Here is a 20,759-nt window from a genome sequence, read left to right on the forward strand (position 1 = left end):
ATATCTCCAATTTCAACAGGAGACAATGCCCCCATAGGTTTTTTGTATGATGCAGAGGCGGAACTACAATTGGTGTAGTAGGACTATGGGGCCCACTTCCGCCTCTGTTACCCTCTTCCTGGCACCCACTGTTTTACCCTGTCACACTCTGCCTCCCCCTGCCTCTCCCTGTCACCCTCTACCTCTCTTTGTCATCCACTGCTGTGTTGCATTTTGTGAACTTGGAGCGGAGGAGGGAGGCCCAAATTACATTTTTGCACTTGGGCCCACAACCCATAAGTTCTGTCACTGGTAGGATGTGATGTTGTAAGGTTTACCAAGCTGTGGAATGAGATGCATTTTGAAGGTTTGTCCAATCAGCTCATCTTAAGATGGCATTTTGCTGTTGTAATTTTTTTCACCCTGTTCACTTTAATAGAACAAATAGTGCATGAGAGGCTGCTCTCCTGCATTATTTCCATCTACATAGATGGCATATGGTAAAATTCAGAAGAATCCAGTTGAATTTAATACTTTTACTTCAAGACCACTAGGTTATTGAGCATATGATAGAGACTTTTATATTGCACACATTAGAAGGTCCTCTGTATTGGAGTATCTCAATATGCAAATATACATTAACATAAAACACTATAGAAAAAACACAATAAAAACACATCTGCAGACTCTCTTAAAAGTATTCTCCTATCCAAGGAAAATGGATAATAGGCATATAGTAAGGAAACATCCATCCAACAGATTTCCCAGAAATGTCTGGTTCCTCTTGATAACATTGGTTCCTTCAATAGTGTTCAACATATTTGGATATGAATATATAGTTTTTAAAAGCATTTTTTGTAATTTCTACAAAGGTGGTTAAAGCTCCTTAATGTATCTAAAGATGTAATAAGTAAACATTCTTGAGTATTTATATAACATGTATAAGAAGTCTAATATCTATGTCATATCTAATGTGTTTAGTTTATTTTACATTTTATTTGTTTAAAATGTCATAAAACATTTTGACCTTCCCGTTGTCGACCTAAAGGTGCCCACACACTAGAACGATTTTTGCTCGCTCCCGTGGATCTTTTGCTAAATCTTCTGATCTTACGTGCTGCACAAAAGATCAGAAGATTTAACAAAATATCCATAGGAACGCACACGGGATCTTAAGAAAAATCTTTGGTAAAGATGTGCACTTGCCTGAAATTTTTTGTCCAGATCGGACAAAAGATTTGAAGGCTAATTTATGCGCACATCTTATGATCGCAGATCTTTCTAGTGTGTGGGCACCTTAATGCTTGTGTTGACCTTAAGATCCTGTTGACCTTAGCCATGTCAAACTATTTCAGGTGTTGTCCTTCAGTGGCCAACCTTAATAAACCTTCCCTTTTGCTAGCATTCAATGATTTGGTATAAACTAGATTTAACAGAGCTGTTTCTTTAAGTATAATGCTAGCTAGTGGTCTAGAAAGAATTGGGAAAGGCCTCCACAATAATGTTACAGGCTTTCCAATTTAAATGGGCAAGCAGTAGCATTCATAATTATGAGGAGGGGGAGTCTTACTAAATGTATACATTTATACATGATTAACAGTGTTTGTTTCCATTTAAAACTAAATCAAAAGAAGACAATTGTAAAAGAAAGATCTTCATTGCTCTCTCTCTATCTCAGATGGAATTGCCCATAGCAACCTTATGATGAATATAAAGCACACATTAAAACTATTTGTCAATTATTAATGAGTCTTCTGGAGAACCCAAGCAATCTGTATCAAGTAGCATATCTATTGGTTTGCTAGAGAACCCAAGAAACCTCTATAAAGTGAAACATATAATAGCCTGCCGGAGTACCCAAGCAATCTGTATAAAGTGATGTATGGAATAGTATGCTGGAGAACCAAAGCAACCTGTTTCAGGTGATACAGTATGTCTATTAGTCTACTGGAGAACCCAAGGAGCATTATCAAGTGACGCACCGAATAATTTGTTGTAGAACCCTAGAAACCTGTATCAACTAATGCATTGAATAGTTTACTGGAGAACCCAAGTAACCTGCATCAAGAAATATGTCTGTCCATTAGGTGGCTAGGAAACCTATATACTAATAGTATAATGAAGAACCCAAGAAACCTATATCAAGTGATACATCTATTAGTCTGTTGGCAAATTCAACTAAAATGTATCAAGTCTATACAAATAAATATATGATAATATGCTAATGTTTCAGCTGACCTTTGCTCACTTACAGAGCCAAATTATGATAATTAAATAAGATTTCTAATGAAATTTTCTAGTCCTATTGAGTTGGAAGCGAACATGGATTTATCAAATGAAGGCCTATTGTAAATCATGACCACTAAGGAGTAATTCCAATTAATTAATTAATTAATTAAGCTGATAAAACTGAAACCCCTGCTTGTTCCCATGTGAGGACGGCGTGGTACTCCAACCCTAAAATACTGAGTTACAACATGAAGAAGACCTATCATATTCCGATAAATTTTACTGAATTGTCTAATTTTGATGAAATTGCCAGTTTAATTATTTTGTTTCAAAATATGCAGATATTCTAATATTTCAATGTCAAAACATTTCTAAAGCTGATTTTTTTCCCCCCAATGTCTTATATTATACATATCTACTAATTTCTCACTAGCTATATTCAAGTGAAACAAAGGACCCATTTACATCTTGCACACATTGTATCTCTTCCATTGTCAAATCATTGCAGAAATTAACTAAATGAGAAAATAGCTTGTTATTGTCTGTGCAGTATCTCCACCTACTTTCTATTCCGCACTTAAATCACCACAGCTGTGTTACATATGATATGACATAGCATGTGTGGTTTGACAGTACTGCAATTAGCACATTTAGAACAGAACATGCAGAGAAACATGATAAAGTTCTTGCATTAAACCTGCCTCTATCCACTCGGTGGGGAGAGATGAAATATAAGCCGATTCCTTGTTGTACAATACAAAGCATATATTGTAAGGTTTATATCGCAAAGCAACTAAGCGAATGGTACCGATGTTGTGTATCATTCTAAGATCATTTCAACTAATGTTATTGATCCTGTAATTAACCATTTGAGTGCCGACGTTGCTATGAGAGATGGGAAAAATATCTGCTAAAAATGTCAACGTCGTCATGGCAACTGTTTTCTTTTTTGGCGCAATGTTTAATAAAACTTCAATGAATTGACTTCATATCATTAACTAACGTGATTCATATTCCTCGACTTCGACCCTGGCATTTGTAGTGGATATTTTGCACGTTTCTCACAGCAACGTTTAGCATTCAAACGGTTAACGAGAACTAACAGGATATAAAAATGTAACTAGTTGGTTCAATACCACCACATTCAATGACATGTGAAAATCTATCTATCTATCTATCTATCTATCTATCTATCTATCTATCTATCTATCTATCTATCTATCTATCTATCTATCTAGATTTCATTTTTTTTTGTATCTGTAGTTTGCAAAGTCATTCCATGTTGTTCCTTGATGTATCTGTATCTGATAAAATTGTTGTTTTTTGCCCCAATATTACCAATAATGGAAATATAAGCACTTTATATTAATGTATCTTCTTAATTCAGAATACAGTATTTCAGAACCCCACTCCTCAGTCTAGGAAACAGTTCTGGCAGAAAGTGAGACATGTACAAAGCTTCTGCAATTCAACAAGAGCCTTAGCTGCAAGCAATACAGAACATCTCAGCAGGTGAGATAGAATCCCAATAGTAAACATTTATTTGACCAGAAAGGGTTTAGTCAGATGACTAAAGCCTTTGTTGGGAAGTATAATAGTTTTAGCTAAAAGGTACACATGCACAAAATAATAAATATTTGTAAAGAATACAAAAATAAGAATGCAATACAAAAACTAAAAAAATAAAAAATTGTCTTGGTATTAAATCAATAACTATTTATATGTCAAGCTGCCCGCTGGCATTTTTGGCTGATACAATGGTCGGAGGCGTGACCCATGCAATCACCCTAGCTTCGTAAGAATACAAGCAAAATCTTAAGCATCATCAGAAAACATAAAGACATGCCTGTATGTTCCCGTTGACTCTTGGTATGCAATAACTGAATACATGTGTATGTATAACAAATTATCTGATAACAGCAAAATTGCTCCTGACATCTATACTCTGTGCTGTTAGAGGACCTTGCTACTTTGACTGTATATTTCTCTAACTATAATCCCCTCCCCACATTATAGAATTGTCTCTGTCACATGTAGTTCTGTAATAACTCTCACACTATCTGATACATTATTTGTGCTGTCGGGGGGACCCTGTTATTTACATTCTATAACATCCACATTAATATCACACTCATCTGGTGAAATAAATGTGAACATTCTATTGATCAAATTAACTGCAATTTCAGCCTCACTACTTTAACACAAGGAGGGGATAAGAATATGGCTGATGATGACAAATATAAAATACACCTTTAAGAAAATATTAGTAGCTCATACCACTGCACATTATGTGAACACAAGTTTATCGGCTCGTTCTTCCCCTTCCAGCAAATTGTAGGTCACGGTGGTGATGTCATTCATGATGTTTGGGAATAGGTTGCTCTACATTCCTTCTGTCTATTCTTAGTTGTGTAACACAGATGATGTGGAGTAGCAAGACATTATACATACTGCAGACACTTTAATTAGAAAAGCTGAAATCCAACTACTAATCCCAGGGCAATGCAGGGTGAATATGTGTGAGTCCAGGCAGTGAGATGAGTTCATTCTTGTAAGAGGGCTGATCAGTTTACAGGCAACTGTTATAATTGTGCACTGAAAACTTGTTTAAGTCACAGCAGGGAGTCACTGCATGCTAAACAATAATGCAATATGTTGTATTGTAACCAAGCACTGTGCACAGGAGTATTTAGCTATGGTCACTCATTTAAGAATTAAAAGTATTTAACTCATATATTGGTGCAAGTTTAAATTTTGCTCACTAAAACAGATTTATATAACCTGCACAGAAATAATAATAATAATAATAATAATAAAAATTAACCCAGTCCAATGAGTTGAAAGTAACTATCAGGAGATTTGCAATGAAGGTTGGGAAAGTATTCTTGGCCCGATGAGATTTCTTGCACTTTTCAAAATGAAACACATAAGCTCTTTTAGATGCATTATGCGCCACTTAGCTGAGTAAATGGTTGCTAATTTATTAGAATATTGCTCCACTTCAACGTGTTTAGATTGCCACCTAATGGTGAATGTGGGAACAACACTTTGGTAAACAAGCATTGTGTTCTAGATTTTATAGAGGTTATATTGTAGCTGGATATTAGCCTAATTCATGGTCCAAATAAGTGTAGCTTTTTTTTTGTTTATTAGGATTAATTTAATTTATAGTGTTCCATTTGATATAACAGCAATCTTGTGGAATTGCACAGTCACTAGTGTGAAACTGCATCACGTTACCTATTTCTGTATGTAATATGAAAATAACTATTTATAATATAATTTTTTATGATTACTTATGGTGTGTACACACGTTAGATGTGCCTTAAGATCCTATCCACGATCTGATCAGATAGGATCGTGGATAGGATCTTAAGGCACATCCGATTTGCATCCTATCTTGACTATATAGTGCAGATCTGCACTATATAGACAAGGCAGCCAAGACTTTCTGGCTTCCGATACGTGAACGCGCATCGGGATCGGATCGGGATTGCAAGGGTTAAAACCCTTGCGATCTGCATCCGATGTTGATCCGATGCCGATCCGATGTTGACTATATCGTCAACATCGGAAAGGAAATCGGACCGTGTGTACACAGCATTAGAATAACTGGATAATAATAATAATAATAATAATAATAATAATAATAATAACAACTTATTATAATATCACTATTATTATTATTTTTATTGGTAGTAGTATCATTACTATAGTGCCCATTATTATTAATATTGTTATTATTATTATTATTATTAATAATAATAATAATAATAATAATTATTATTATTATTATTATTATTGTTACTGCTACTACTATTATTATTACTATTATTAATTATTATGATTATTTTTATTGCTACTACGATTATTCTTACTATTATTATTTCACTCATTTTGACTTTCAGAAGTATTGTATTGATGTCAGGACATGACAATTATCACCATTACAGCAACAACCTACAGGCCTACCCCACAGGCTGCAAAACAAAAATAGCAGCAGCCTGAATTCAACTGAAAGTCCTAACAATTGTTTATACTAAATCTGTGCAATCAGGACAAATTGCCTACAGATTAGTGTATGCTTCAGACAATTTCTAACATTTCAACTGATTTTCAAAATAAACAACTTCCCCCATTGAGAGGATAAACAACGTACTTTGCATATCAATGATGTTCCCTAATTGACACACACAGCAAAGACAACAACCAGGCAGATCTTCTCCTTCCAGTGGAGATAAAACTGGTTCTTCAGTGGCAGAATTTGTGGGAAGAAAAAAATAATCTGGGCCCCACTCTTCCCCGATCCGTCTTAACATTAGTGAGGGCCCCTGGACAAACTTATTCACTGCCCCCCCCTGCGAATTAGTTTGCCGGGAGCCCCCCAGTGAATTAGTTTGCCAGGAGCCCCCCAGTGAATTAGTTTGCCAGGAACCCCCCCACCCCCACACATGCTGAGTGCTGCTACTGCTGCCACCTACCTTGTCTTCCCCCAGCAGCAGGGGCGTAGCGAGGGTGGAGCCTGCAGAGCACAAGCTCCGGGCGCTGGAAGATCAGAAGGCGCCAGAGCCGTGCCTGCACTGCCAGCTCGCCCGCCAGCCTTGCACTTCCCTACACCGCCAGTTCTGCCTGTTCCCCTGCCCGCTCCCCGCTGTGCCGGGTGACATGCAGGGCGCCACCAGCTCGCCCGCCAGCCCTGCCTGCTCCTCTGCCCGCTCCCTGCTCCCCGCTCACTGCTGTGCCGGGTGACATGTAGGGCGCCGAGGGGGAGGGGGTGTGTATATATTACCTGGACCTGGGCATACCTCCCAACTTTAATTCAGGGGCAGGAGAGACACTCATATGCGCACTGCAAATTTCATGGGCGTGGCCTAATAAAAGGGGGCGGGGCCTATACCCACGGCTCAGTCCCCCTTGGCAACAAGCAATTTCAGTCCCCCAGGGCAACAAGCAATTTCAGTCCCCCAGGGCATCGAGCATGAAGCCCCTTGGCATCGAATATGAAGCCCCTGGCATCGAGCATGTAGGTAAGTGGCACTTATGTGGCAAATGTGTATTGAGCATTACGGTTTTTTCTATAGTATGTAATGGGCATTTCAATTTGTTATATAGTATGCAATGGGCATCATGTGTGGCCTTATGTGTAATTGACATTACGGCATGTGGCTTTATGTGTAATTGGTATTACAAAGTTCGCTAAAATGTGCAATGAGCATTAAGGCGTCTGGGATAATGTTAGGCCACTACCCCTTTTCATTGCGCAGGAGCCTCACCTACTCCAAATTGGGGGGGAGGGGCATGAAACATGCCCTTGCTCTGGGCACCATGGCACCTAGCTACACCATTGGCCAGCAGTCCAGCACAGCATCAATCCCTGCCCCACGGCCATGTGCACTGCAGTAGTGGAAGGGCTGCTCATTGCTAGGGTGAGTGAGCAGCGCTGAGTCCCCCACAGGGCACCTTGGGAGCTGTAGCCTTGGCAAGCCACTCCCCTTCATGGCTCACGCTGCGGTGTAGGACCATCCGGAAACTACAAGGGTATGTGCCCGGACCCCACCGTCCGGTTCCCAGCCGTATTTCCCATTTGGTTGGGCCCCTAGGTCGTAGGGCCCCTTGGCAAGTGCCCATCGTGCCCAATAGGAAAGACGGCCCTGCCTCTTCCACCCTAACCTAAGTTCACAATATGCAACATGTCATTGGATTGCAGGGAGAGTAGCAGAGGGTGACAGGGAGAGGCAAGGTGAGCCAGAGTGTGACAGGGAAAAGCCGTGGGTGACAGGAAGAGGCTGATAGGGGCAGCAGTGGGCCCCTTAGTCTTCAGGGACCCCGGTGCACTGCACCTGCTGCACCAATGGTAGTTCTGCTTCTGTGGTTCTGCCGCTGTGGTTCCAGACGTTCCACTAATACCATGTTCTTATTGCCGCCCCTACAAAAACTCGGGTTTTGTTGCTGGGTTTTTGGCAGGTCACAGATCATCTCAGCTTACAGACCCCGTTTATACTGCACCTTACACCCAGGAAATTCCTGTGTCTGCAATGTTCACACTGCTTCCCTGGTCTGCCCTGCCAACAAGTGTGAGGAATCTACGAGCAGCTAATATTGGCTGATGAAAGAGCATATTTTATTGGCTGTTTAAAGAGCTGCTTTGATTGTCCATATGGGCACCACCACTCTTCCTACGCTTGCGATCATGCACCCTTGAGTATTGCTTATGAAGTGCTTTAAGTTTGTTCACAACCTGTTGCTAGGTTTTATGGATGCCACGGGCCGACATGATATTTGATATGTTGTAGTGCCAGTCACTCGCTTCTTTATTCCCTCCTTCCCTCTCACAGCCAGCAGCTCTAGCACCTCCTCATCCATCCACAAGTCACCTGATCTTATTCCCCAATCAGCTTGCTTTTTCAAGTCCTGTGTGTCTGCAGCCACTTTCCCTTTCTACCAGCCACGTCCTCCCAGCCACTGCCCCCAGTGCCGTCTTTCCAATTGGGGTGGGCCCCTAGAACACTTGGGCCCCTGGGCAACTGCCCATTATGCCCAATGGGAAAGACGGCACTGCCATAGTCACACATATGCTGTATTACTATTTTGGTCTCTGCAAATAAAGCTGTATAGTTTAAGAGGTTATATTATCCTACTTTTTATAGATGGTAGCAGAAAACAGCTCACACGTCTCCTCTGACACAGATGTAACTGTATTCATATCATGCATTTTAGATACATGTTATAGAAATGAGATGTGCTACGGATAATCTATGCTTGTTAAATGTATTACTTCCTCTCACTTCGGCAACCCTCACGCTCTAATTCCTTCTCCACATACCATTTGGGGATTATCTTTTGCAGAACTTATCAATATTTTAACATCTTGAAGGCAAATGATGTTGAGGCATTGAACTATATTTCCATCTGTGCTGTCTAAAATAATTTGACGCACCCAGTGTAATAGAATACACCTTCCCTTGCTGCTCTCCTTCCAGTGATACCTGCATGGAGCTGACATATCCTTGCTGTCTCTAATAATTATGTCCTCTGTGTAAGTGGAGGTGAGTGTCGGGTGATAACACACGTACACCGTTTCTTTATATTATAATGTGGGTTAGAATATTTCCAAGGATACTTTACTGCTAGATAGATGAGCTCATCCTGCGAGTCCCGAATGTGACATTAACCTACCTAAATAAAGATAACGCATTGTACCGGTGACGTAACGGTCTTGTTTGCGTTATGTTCATTGCCATAAATCTTGGCTACCTTTATTATTATTTTTCTTTTTATCTGGGGTTAAAACATAGAAATGTAGAAACATAGGGGAACATTTACCAAGACGGGAGTTCCATTGCAGGTGGAATGGTGCCCATATCAACCAATCAGATTATGGAGGGTATTCAATCTGTGCTGCTATTTCTGCCTGCGCAAATAGCGGCACTCGCCTATTCAATACTGCCATTACCGGCAGCATTGAAGGGTGTCAGATGTGACTTTTCTTATAGTTGATCTGTTTTGTCGGAAATGGCAGCGGATTGTCGAAGTCACTGCTGTGAATGGCCGTATTTTGCCGATCCACGGAATTTCTGACACTCGACAGCTGGAACATTGAATTTCTGGCTGTCGAGTTACTGTTGGAAGAACCGAAATGATACGACCCATTTAGCCTGCCCCTTTATAACCATATTGTTACCTCAATCCCTAAAGCCATGTACACATGGCTGCAATGCGCTAGGTAATTTTGACTAGATAGTAAAAATAGGCTAGCATGGTAAGCCAGAATCGCAACGTGTGTACTCTGTGGGCGATAGCGATGCACAGCCCCATGGCGTTGCTATTTCCTGGCCACATAGACAGATAAATAGGCAATTTTGTCTGAGCACGGTGTATTTGGCGTATGGCCAAATCGGCCCAGTCAAAATTGCCCATGGGCTTATGCAATATCGGCTTAGTCAAAATTGCTTTGCCTGCCTGCCTTGTATACACCCCGTAACCTCTCAAACTGCGCATTCATAGATAACGATACTGCAGATTCACTGCTCCAATTTATTGGAAAATCTTGACCTGGTTTGGAAAATTGAAATATAGTGATGCTATAGATATTAGTACATGCATTATTTTCCTTCTATGACCATAATGTCTATGAGACAACTTAATTTTTGGAGAGTTCCATAGTCTCCAGGGAGAGCAGGTCTCTCTCCCCATCCCACCCCTTTAATAGTGAGTGGGACAATGAGCCAGAGGTTGCAGTTCTCTATAAATTGCATCATCCGCACAGTGCTAGGATTTGGTATTGTGCTGCAGCGGCAGGGACAGAATGTTGCTGTTTGCCTCATACAGTGCTCACCTGCATCTCCCCTACGGGAACACTGTATTGGGCCACAGGAAGCATATGACAGTTCCTGCTCAGCTGTTCCCCATGATCCAGTCACTGGCTTGCCACAGTCTCTGACCCTCCCCTCCAAAGGGCCGATTCAGAACTGACTGCCAGTCAGGCAGTGTTTGAAGCAATGTTGCCTACTTTTAAAGCCCAGAGAGGAGACTGTCAGCAGCACTCCGGAGGGGGGGGGGTCCTGATGTAGGTGTCATCAAGCCCTGAATTACATGATTTGCATATTTAGCCCCACCCCTCCCACTGAAAAGCTGCATATCGCAGTCATTTACTACTTCGGCCAGGGAGATCCGTGGGGGGGCGGCACCGGTATCCGGGAGGGTTTCCCACCTTTCCGGGGGCCGGAAAGGGGACCCGATTTTTGGGAGCCTCCCGGCCATTTTGGGAGGGTAGGCAACCCTGGTTTGGAGCTTTAGTGCATGTGCATTAGATCATTGTGTAGTATGGGTGAAATGGTTGAGGGGAAGCTGCTGTGCCTCAACAGCATCTAACCCATGGTTTTTACAGTCACTAAAAATCAAATAATCTAGTATAAATATATAATATTGAATACACACATATCTATACATTTTATATATCGGATATAATAATTGTAATACTTATTATTTAAGTTACCAAATTACAGGCACTGGGAACTTTGGGTCTGATTCAGACCCGTTCATACAGGTCTGAATTCGGCCCCTTCCCAGATGTTTGGGGTTTGTGCATGTGCACTCCAGAGGTAGCGGGTGTGGGAGGACAGGGCGCTGGTGGAGGGGAACACCCAGCATTTTATGGGCGTCCCCATAAAAACGCTAAGCCCCCCCCCCCCCCCAATGACATTGTAAAATAAATGAATTTGATCTAACAAAGTTGCCATTTATAAGCAGGATCTTATCCCCTTTAAGAAGCAAAAACTACACAAGGTTAGCATGGACTCCGAGCAGAATAAAGTGTATCTGTGGGTATACGGTGGACAGAGTGCATTCCCCCAGAAAGATAGTAATAGATTCCAATGGATATGTGGTTGGGAGCATGCCGTGGGAGGAGAATCTTCCCGTGAGGGGAATTCTACTAATGACTCTGATGGACTGGCGGCACAGGACAGTGGCACGCATGCATCCCTTTAGGAGTTCACACCCGCAACAGGGGGCGGCTTCAGGAGAAGGTGAAAGTGTTGGGTGGCCAGAAGCAGAGGTCATGGCAGAACAGCCCATCCTCCACTGAGACGGAGGAAGTGGTCATAAATTTATCTTCACATATTCTGACTGATGCTGAAAATAATGTATTGTGACTTTCTTTTGTTCCTTCTGTTGGTTTTGAAGGTATGAAGTGGAAGTTATAAAGGTACAGGTTACAGCCTCCTCTACGATGCAACCACACCACAATATTCTTCTAAGCCTGAATACTGTCAAGGCCTTTGACACGGTCCTATGGCCCCATCTATTTGCAATGTTACAGAGAAGAGGCTTTGGCTCCTTCTTTATTAATATCATTAAATATCTATATGCATCCCCCGTGACAAGGCTGATGGTAAATGGTAGTAGCAGCAACCCAGTAGAATTGCAAAGAGGCACTCGTCAGGGCTGCCCCTTATCGCCGTTATTGTTCAACCTGGCTATAGACCCTCTGCTCCGGGTGTTGTTGTCGGACCCCGTCTTCAAAGGCATATCTATAGGCTCCAGGGAAGTCAAATTGACAGCATTTGCTGACGACGTACTCCTTTACATATTCAATCCCATTGACTCACTACCCCATATACTTAACATCCTAAAACACTTCGAAGAAATTTCGAGATTTGCAGTAAACTTAAACAAATCAACAGCCTTGTTGCTAGGGGGGGTGGCTAGATTGAGTCCATTCATGGCAGACCTATCACTGCAATGAACTAAGGATCATTTCACATATTTAGGAGTCAAGATCCCCAGCCAAACCTCAAAACTATACATGCTCAACTATACCCCCCTCATTAAACAAATTTCAGAGGAACTTGACAGTTGGAAAAACTTACCATTATCATACCTGGGCCGTATAAACCTAATAAAAATGATTTATTTTCCGAGGTTAATGTATCTCATCCAGGCCCTCCCCCTACATATTACGATAAAAGACCTAAAATATATATATAAACTCTTTTGACAGTTTATATGGAAGGTAAACGGCAAAAAATAAGTTTGATAAAGTTGCAACAGCCTAAAGAGAACGGGGGGGGGGGGGGGGGTAGGTTTCCCAGACATCCAACTATATAACAACGCAGCAATGTTCCGCTATCTGTCGGACTGGGTCTCAGGGCAAGACAACTATGCAAATACCACTCTGGAAAAAGAACTGTTGGGTGGCGGTAGTCTAGTTTCTTTCTTACATCTCCATGACCAGGAAGTTCCTGAACACATACAAAATAACCCATTGCTTTGGAATGTTAAAAGAACCTGGCATTGGGTCAGACACAAAGCTGGTCTAAATTCTCACAAATCCCTTTTACTCCCTTTCATTAATAATCCTGACTTCCAAAATGGTCAAGCATCATATCCCTTCACTATATGGAGGGTGGGTGGTGTAAACAAATTGAATTGCTTGGTCAACAAGGATCTACATCGGGTGCTAACTTTCACTTCAGCTGTAGAGAAATTTGGTACATTAGCTGCATACCCCATGGCCTTCCTGCAGGCGCAACACTACGTGGCATCAGTAATAAGAGTACTCTCTGAAAAGGACTGGATAAACCCGATTGATGCACTGCTGAATAAACCCCCTATCTTGCGGAAGGCTATATCTCTTTATTACAGATACTTTAGAACTGACTTAGATCACTCAAAGTCCAATAGTGGCATATCCAAGTGACTATCCAAATTTCCAGAGTATGAAATTGAAGACTTGCTCAAGGCACTTATAAAATCCTGTAGAGTTTTGTCGTCAACCACATACACAGAGATGTTCTTGAAGAGGAAGAGGTAAGCAACTATCGACCAGTGAGCCTTACATCAGTAGTAGGGAAATTGATGGAAACACTCTTAAAACAAAGAGTTGTAGAATATCTCAAAACCAGCAATTTACAGGATCCAAAACAGCATGGGTTTACTGGGGGAAGATCATGTGAAACAAATCTTATTGACTTTTTTGACTGGGTGACTAAAGTAATAGATCAAGGTGGGGCTGTAGATGTAGCTTATCTAGACTTTAGTAAAGCTTTTGACACTGTCCCACATCGCAGACTGTTAAATAAACTTGAAAGCTTGGGATTGGATTCTAAGATAGTTGAATGGATAAGAGCATGGTTGCAGGACAGAAAACAGAGAGTTGTAGTAAACGGAGTACAGTCAAAGGAGGGAAAGGTTACAAGTGGAGTACCCCAGGGATCTGTACTTGGACCGGTGCTTTTTAATATCTTTATTGGTGATATTGCAAATGGAATTGAGGGTAAAATGTGCCTTTTTGCAGATGACACAAAGGTATGCAACAGGGTAGACACCAGGAGGGGTAAAACAAATGATTGAGGATCTAAGCAGATTAGAGAACTGGTCAAGAGAATGGCAACTACAGTTTAATATCAAAAAATGCAAAATCATGCACTTGGGTCTCAGAAATCCAAAGACTCAATATAGTATAAATGGCACTATAATGGAAACTACTGAGGAAGAGAGGGATCTAGGTGTCACTATTTCAGGGGACTTAAAAGCAGGTAGGCAATGTAACAAAGCAATGAAGAAGGCAAGTCAGATGCTTGGTTGCATAGGGAGAGGTATCAGCAGTAGAAAGAAAGAAGTAATAATGCCACTGTATAGGTCATTGGTACGACCTCACCTAGAGTATTGTGTTCAGTTCTGGAGGCCATATCTCCAGAAGGATATAAATACATTAGAGACTGTACAAAGAAGAGCAACTAAAATGGTGCATGGCCTACATCACAAAACGTACCAGGAAAGACTAAAAGATCTTAATATGTATACTTTAGAGCAGAGAAGGGAAAGGGGGGACATGATAGAAACTTTCAAATATATCAAGGGTTTTAACAAGGTACAGGTGGGAGGCATTCTTCACAGGAAGAGGAGCAACAGAACACGAGGACATGCACTGAAACTAGAGGGAGGAAGATTCAGGGGAAATGTGAGGAAGAATTTTTTCACAGAAAGAGTAGTAGATAAGTGGAATAGCCTCCCAACAGCGGTGGTAGACGCAAATACAGTAGTACAATTTAAACATGCTTGGGATAAGCATATTGATATCCTTACATAAAAATAAGGATCAAATATGGTTTGAGGTAACATGTTTAAAAAAAAGGGCAGACTAGATGGGCCAAGTGGTTCTTATCTGCCGTCAAATTCTATGTTTCTATGTTTCTATAACATCTTCCATGGAGCTTATCTATCCCCACATCGAAGCTTCCTAATGGGACGCTCCACATCCCACTCGTGTTATAGATGCGGAGAACCTAATGCGGACTTATACCACTGTTTTTGGTCCTGTCCGATAGTCCGGTCATTCTGGTTAAAGGTCAAACAATATGCGGAATTATCATTAATTAATTATGTCCCATTCACACCAGAATGGGCCATTTTTGGTATAACATCATCCTCCACGAGAATAACTAAGGGGGGTAGGCATCTCCTGCTGGCAATCAGCGCAGCAGCACGGAAAACTATCCTTCATGAGTGGATCTCTAGTTCACCCCCAACATTTCCTTTATTCAAGTGTAAACTCTTTCACTTGTTCAGAATGGACTGGATTGAGGTCAGTCTGGACAAGGAACACAAAATAAATGAATTCTTTACGATATGGGAGAGCTATATCGCCACATTGTCGGTGGATATGAGGCAACAAATCCACCAAAGTTTACAAAACACATCTTGGTATCTACTTTGCCTAGGGGCCAATGACCCTCCCATTACATTTGATGAGAGAATAACATGATCTCACCATTTAAAAAACTGGGTCGCGGGGGGTGGGGGGGGGGGGTTACGGGATGAGAGAGAGAGTCACAGACTATTAAATATTCTTTATTAGGTAATTTTATCATTATGCAATGTTACAACGTAATATCTTGTTTAATATATTTGTATCATGGACGTAGATGATATGATATAATAACGGACCATATATGTACTGTCACATGTGTTATATATTGTTCACTATTTCACTACTAATATGTCATTGTAAAACTCATGGATGGTAAAATATAAAATCAAGCTTAACCACAAAGTTATACTTCAGTATTTATCTATGATATTAATCCGTTCTCACTGAAATGATGACACTGTACAACCTACGCATGTAAAAGTTGTAATTTATTGTTCACGGTGCCTCAATAAAAAAACATTAAAAAATAAATAAAAATAAAGGTACAGGTTATGTCGGCAATTCAAGCTGCATGAACATTTCCATGATTCTCCTAATACACAGATTGTTAATGATATTCCACCACAATTGCATAAGATTCAACAAAAGTCAGTCTGCATCTAATAATGCTGCTATTAAATCTTACTGTCATGGAGGGAATCCGGTGGGGGCCGGGGATGGTCGCACGTAGGAGAGCTCCGTCATCCATCCATGGAGCTCCCATCCCCCGGCCCCTGGCAAAGGGGAGCTCAGCGTGGCATGGATGGGGAGGATGCAGGGGGAGACGGAGACCGCAGAGTCCCTGGTGCCGGGTGAGGTGTCCTCCGGTCAGAGATGCCGTGGCCCCCGCCACGGCGTGGGGGAGCATCGGCTGTGGGTCAGCCTGGAGGTCCTGCTGGCAGCCTGGAGAGTGTGCCCTGCGCCCAGCAGCAGTGGAGTAGCGGCGAGCGGAAATACGGCAGCAGGGAGAGGAAGTCCTGGCGGCCATGGAGTCCGCCTGGTCCTGAAGTGATGGCGCATCTGTGGGTCACACTGAATGTCCCGGCCGCAGCGCTGATGGGATGGGGGCAGCGGCTCAGCCTGGGGATCCCAGAGATGTCATTGCCTGTCCTGGAGGCAATGTGGCAGCAGAGGTGGAACAGCCTGTGGATCCTGGCAGGATCTGCATCACACCGGCACGACCCAGGGGCCGGTAGGATCACCTCACCCCCCCTACACACAGGATTTCTGGCCTGCACCCCCCTGGCATCAGTGACTCTCCCCCAGCCTCATTGACTCTCCATCCCACCCCCACCCCACGCTGGCCTTCCCTACTGGAAGATGGCGCTGCAAATGGCTGCCTAGGAACACTGTGCACTCAGCCTTATGTAACCCTGTGTCTCCCATGTGATAACTGTACTGTCTCTGCTATAATTTGTGCTGTTCTCGCTCATACTGTTACCTACCTGGCTGCTGCAATGACCAGTGGCACCGCTAATGGCTGCCTAGGTGCTGTGCAGCTTGGTGGCGTATATGTTCTCTGTGTGATAACTGTACTGTCCCTGCTTATATTGTTGCCTACCTGGCTGCTGCAATGACCAGTGGCGCCGATGATGTCTGCCTGGGTGCTGTGCAGCTTGGCGGGTATGTGTTCCCCGCATGTAATATCTTAACAAATGGATGTAATGCCCCCCCCCCATCCCCCATCCCTGCTCGATGCTGCACTGCAATCCACAAAAAATTCCTAGTGTGCGCATGGCCAATAAAGTTGATTCTGATATGCATGAACATGATATTTGTCGGTGATGTTGTGATGCCTGAAGGGCATGATACTAGTAGGTCTAATCTCACCCATGCCGAATATAGGGCCGTACAAGATCTTTCCAAATATAATGATATTATTATTTTCACTGCGGACAAGGGCGGGACAATAGTAATTCAGGATCTTGTAAAGTGGAGATTGAAGGACAACTTGCTGATATTAATGTGTATCGTAAACTAAGTGGAGATCCCACTCATGCATTTAGAAGAGCGTTATGTTAATTGCTGCAAGAGGTGGTTGATACCAGAGTAATCAGTCAGGCATTAAGGGATGCCCTTGTGCCTAGGGATGCCAATTTGGGGCATTTTTTTCTATCCCGGGAAACGGGAATGAAAAATGGCATCCCTAAATGAAAAATGCCCCCCCCCCCATCTCCCACATTAACTTACTTAGGGGGAATTTGGAGCAGTGTCGGCCAGTGAGGTGCTGGGCGGCTGAGCTTCTTAAGTGGAGCCGGGAGTGGGATGCAAGAAGGTTCCGGTGGCTTCCGCGGTACAGCAATGCATCCTACGCAGCAGGACCTATGACCTAATCACGTGGTGCAGGCCACACGCCAGGGTTGGGAACAGCCAGGCAAGTGCTCAGATGCTGCTCGGCATTAGGCTGTGCATGCGCAGTCTAAACCCGAAATCCTGGGATTGGATACTCCAATCCTAGGATTGAAATCCCGGACATTTTGGGTCCAAATCTAGGATCCTGCTGATCCCGATCCCGGGACTGGCCACCCTACTTGTGCCCGCTGAACAACAGGTAGCAATTCTTTACACTCTACCTAAGATACATAAACAGTCCCCTGGTCAGCTCATTTGCATATTGCAGCTAGAAATTCCCTTTTTTTCAAGCTACTACTGTATATCTATATATAATACTTCATCTTTGCATTAAGGGCCTGATTCAGACCTGTTTAATAGGCAGCCTAAATTTGCTGCCTAGCAAGCAGCAGATAAATGCCACCCGCCACCCCACCAAATGCACCCCACTGCCCCGAATTCCCTTACTAGCATGCAAGCGGATGCATTCGCTTACACAACTGCTCGCATGTGGACGCACGGAAGAAAAATCATTTGTCATCTAATAATTTTTCTTCAATTCACAAATAAAAGTAGACTTACTTTCATTCTGTGACGTCAACCTCCTGCCCCAAGAAGGCATCGTCAACTGCCTGCCCCAAGAAGGCATCGTACAAACCTCGACAATCGGCCGGGGAGGAACAAATTTGGCCCACAATAAGCAGTTCTGAATCACCCCTATGGATAGTAGGGGGTAGGGAATCCAAATCCGGGATTGAAATTACAGCAATTTTCGGCCCAAATCTCGGGATCCAGCTAAACCCTATCCCAGGATTGGCCACCCTAGTAAGGGGTACATTCAGGATACTACCGCTTTTTTGTAGTTATTGGGTGGCACCAATCCTGATAATTGGTTATAATTAAGTCTTGACATAGCCTGCCTCTACATCATCATTGCCAACCAGGAAGATTGGGTGCTGTACGGCATCTTATCACTGACAATCCGCTTTACCATGGGACAGCCATTTCTCTGGTTCTTAAGTTATTGTGTATGATATTTACTCATAATTATCTATGATATGGGTTACTTCCATAGCTGTCCGGGTGTGCAATGGGGTCCAATGTGGCCCCATTGTTTGCAAAAGAATACCATTTTCTTTGAGAAAATGGATATTAGCATCAAAACTAGCGCTCACACAAGGTATTTTGATGACCTGTTTCTAATATGGCATGGCATGTCCCAACAACTGACAGATTTTATTAATGGCCATAATAGATTAAGCAACCCTATTAAATTCACTTGAATTATGGACACTAAAACAGTTAATGTTCTTGATGTGGCAGTTAAGCTGGCCATACATCTATAGATTTATTGTGTGATCTGGCTGGTTGGAACAAAAACCTGTTAATGGATGAGAGCAAATGACAGTTGACCATTTTATTCGAAATGCTGGAAAACAAAAAAAACCTGTCATTCAAATATTACCAGGTTTTTGTTCCAACCATCCAGATCGCTGTAGATGTATGGCCAGCTGTACTCTGGAAGGTGGTAGCATTTCCACTACTTTGTACATTAAAGCTACTGATTGCAATACGTTGTAACACTCTCAAAGTTTTCATCCCAAACCCTTGAAATACGGACTGTCCTACTCGCAATGGGTGTGGTATAGTAGCCCGACAGTCGGGATTCCGACAGCCATTAGTCAGACGTCGGAATCCCGACTGCACAGCGTGAGGAGCGCAATGAAGCCCCTTGCGGGCTTGCTGCGCTGGCCACGCTGTGCTCGCCATGTTGCGGGCATGGTGGCGAGCTGCGCTCGCCACCTATTTTATTCTCCCTCTATGGGGGTCGTGGACCCCCACGAGGGAGCAGTCGGGATTCCGACGTCGGAGGAATGACTGTCGGAATCCCGACTGTCGGGGAGCCGTCCGGCACCCCTCGCAATTTGTGCAGGCAAGATGTATCTGTAGTGACGAGCATGAAGCAGTACGTCATATCGATTTGATGATTACTGGCTTCATGGATAGTGACTTTGATAAAAATATTCTAATTAATGCCAAGAATAAGGCCATGGGGGGTCACACATATTGCATTGATGTGTACAACATATGTGAAAAATGTCTCTGATCATTTTCCTGTTTCCAGATTAGGAACTGTGCAAAACGTTGGTGGCCAAATGTACAGGCTGACCATTTGTTGGATCTTGATAAAACTAATATCATGCCTAATTATCAACGAGGATGGAATATTAGAGATGGGGTCATGTGTACTGATGTTACGAACATGCACAGTACCCAAGGTTAACAGATAGGCGTCCTGGCTCGTAAGAATGGCTGCTACAAGTGCCTTATCAGTGGAAAAACTATTTTCTATCAGACACCGCATCATTTGTATCACTCAGTATATAGTATATTTACTGACATGCCCCTGTGTGCTTGGGTATGGTATAACTTACTGACAGTCGGGATTCCAGTATTGCCCACGGTACTGCGCATGCACTGGCCCCCAGCTTCTGTGAGCTGCTTCGGCAGCAGCCCATAGAAGCTAAATCACGGTCCCAGCGCCTGTACACTGCAGATGACGGGCACCGGGAATGCTGCATGCGCCAACCCCGGTATCTATGGGCTGCTTCGGCAACAGCCCATAGATACCGGGGTTGGCGCATGCATGGCAGGAGGGATTACCTCCCAATGGGACTGCCTTTGGTGACTGGCAGGTCAGACTTCCAATAAGAAGTCACTGCCAGTCAGAGTGAAGCCAGTGCAATCTCACAGACTGCATCAGGCTTCACTTTGAAGAGCACAGTGGTGGATTTTACTTGGGGGGGGGCTGTAGTCCTGCAGCCCATTGGTAAAAACCGCCACTTGTCAACATTACAATACAACATCATTGATTACTTCCTTAGGAGGGATGACAAGTCTCTTAAATTACTCTGTTGTGAGTCTCAATGGATTAGACTCGTTTAGGGACTCCTAGAGGCCTTAGCAAAAATGTAGGTTTGCATTGTTTTTTTTTGTAAATTTAGACCTTGTTTTTCCTTTCATTATT

The 20,759-nt window shown here is 42.8% G+C and overlaps 1 long non-coding RNA gene across 2 annotated transcripts in view; it reads left to right on the forward strand.

Moving 5' to 3' along the window:
- Positions 1–20,759, forward strand: part of LOC146062475 (uncharacterized) — a 54,523-nt gene that overhangs the window by 19,927 nt on the left and 13,837 nt on the right. Inside the window, exons 3-4 of one of the 2 annotated variants that reach the window (XR_014471339.1) lie at positions 3,596–3,720; positions 6,117–6,260. This is a non-coding gene — a long non-coding RNA (uncharacterized LOC146062475). Of the gene's footprint in view, positions 1–3,595; positions 3,721–6,116; positions 6,261–20,759 lie in introns of those variants that run through there. The other variant, XR_014471340.1, reaches the window with a different exon arrangement.

Source organism: Crinia signifera, chromosome 3 (genome assembly GCF_055691185.1).
Source record: "Crinia signifera chromosome 3, ASM5569118v1, whole genome shotgun sequence".
NCBI classification, from domain to species: Eukaryota; Metazoa; Chordata; class Amphibia; order Anura; family Myobatrachidae; genus Crinia; species Crinia signifera.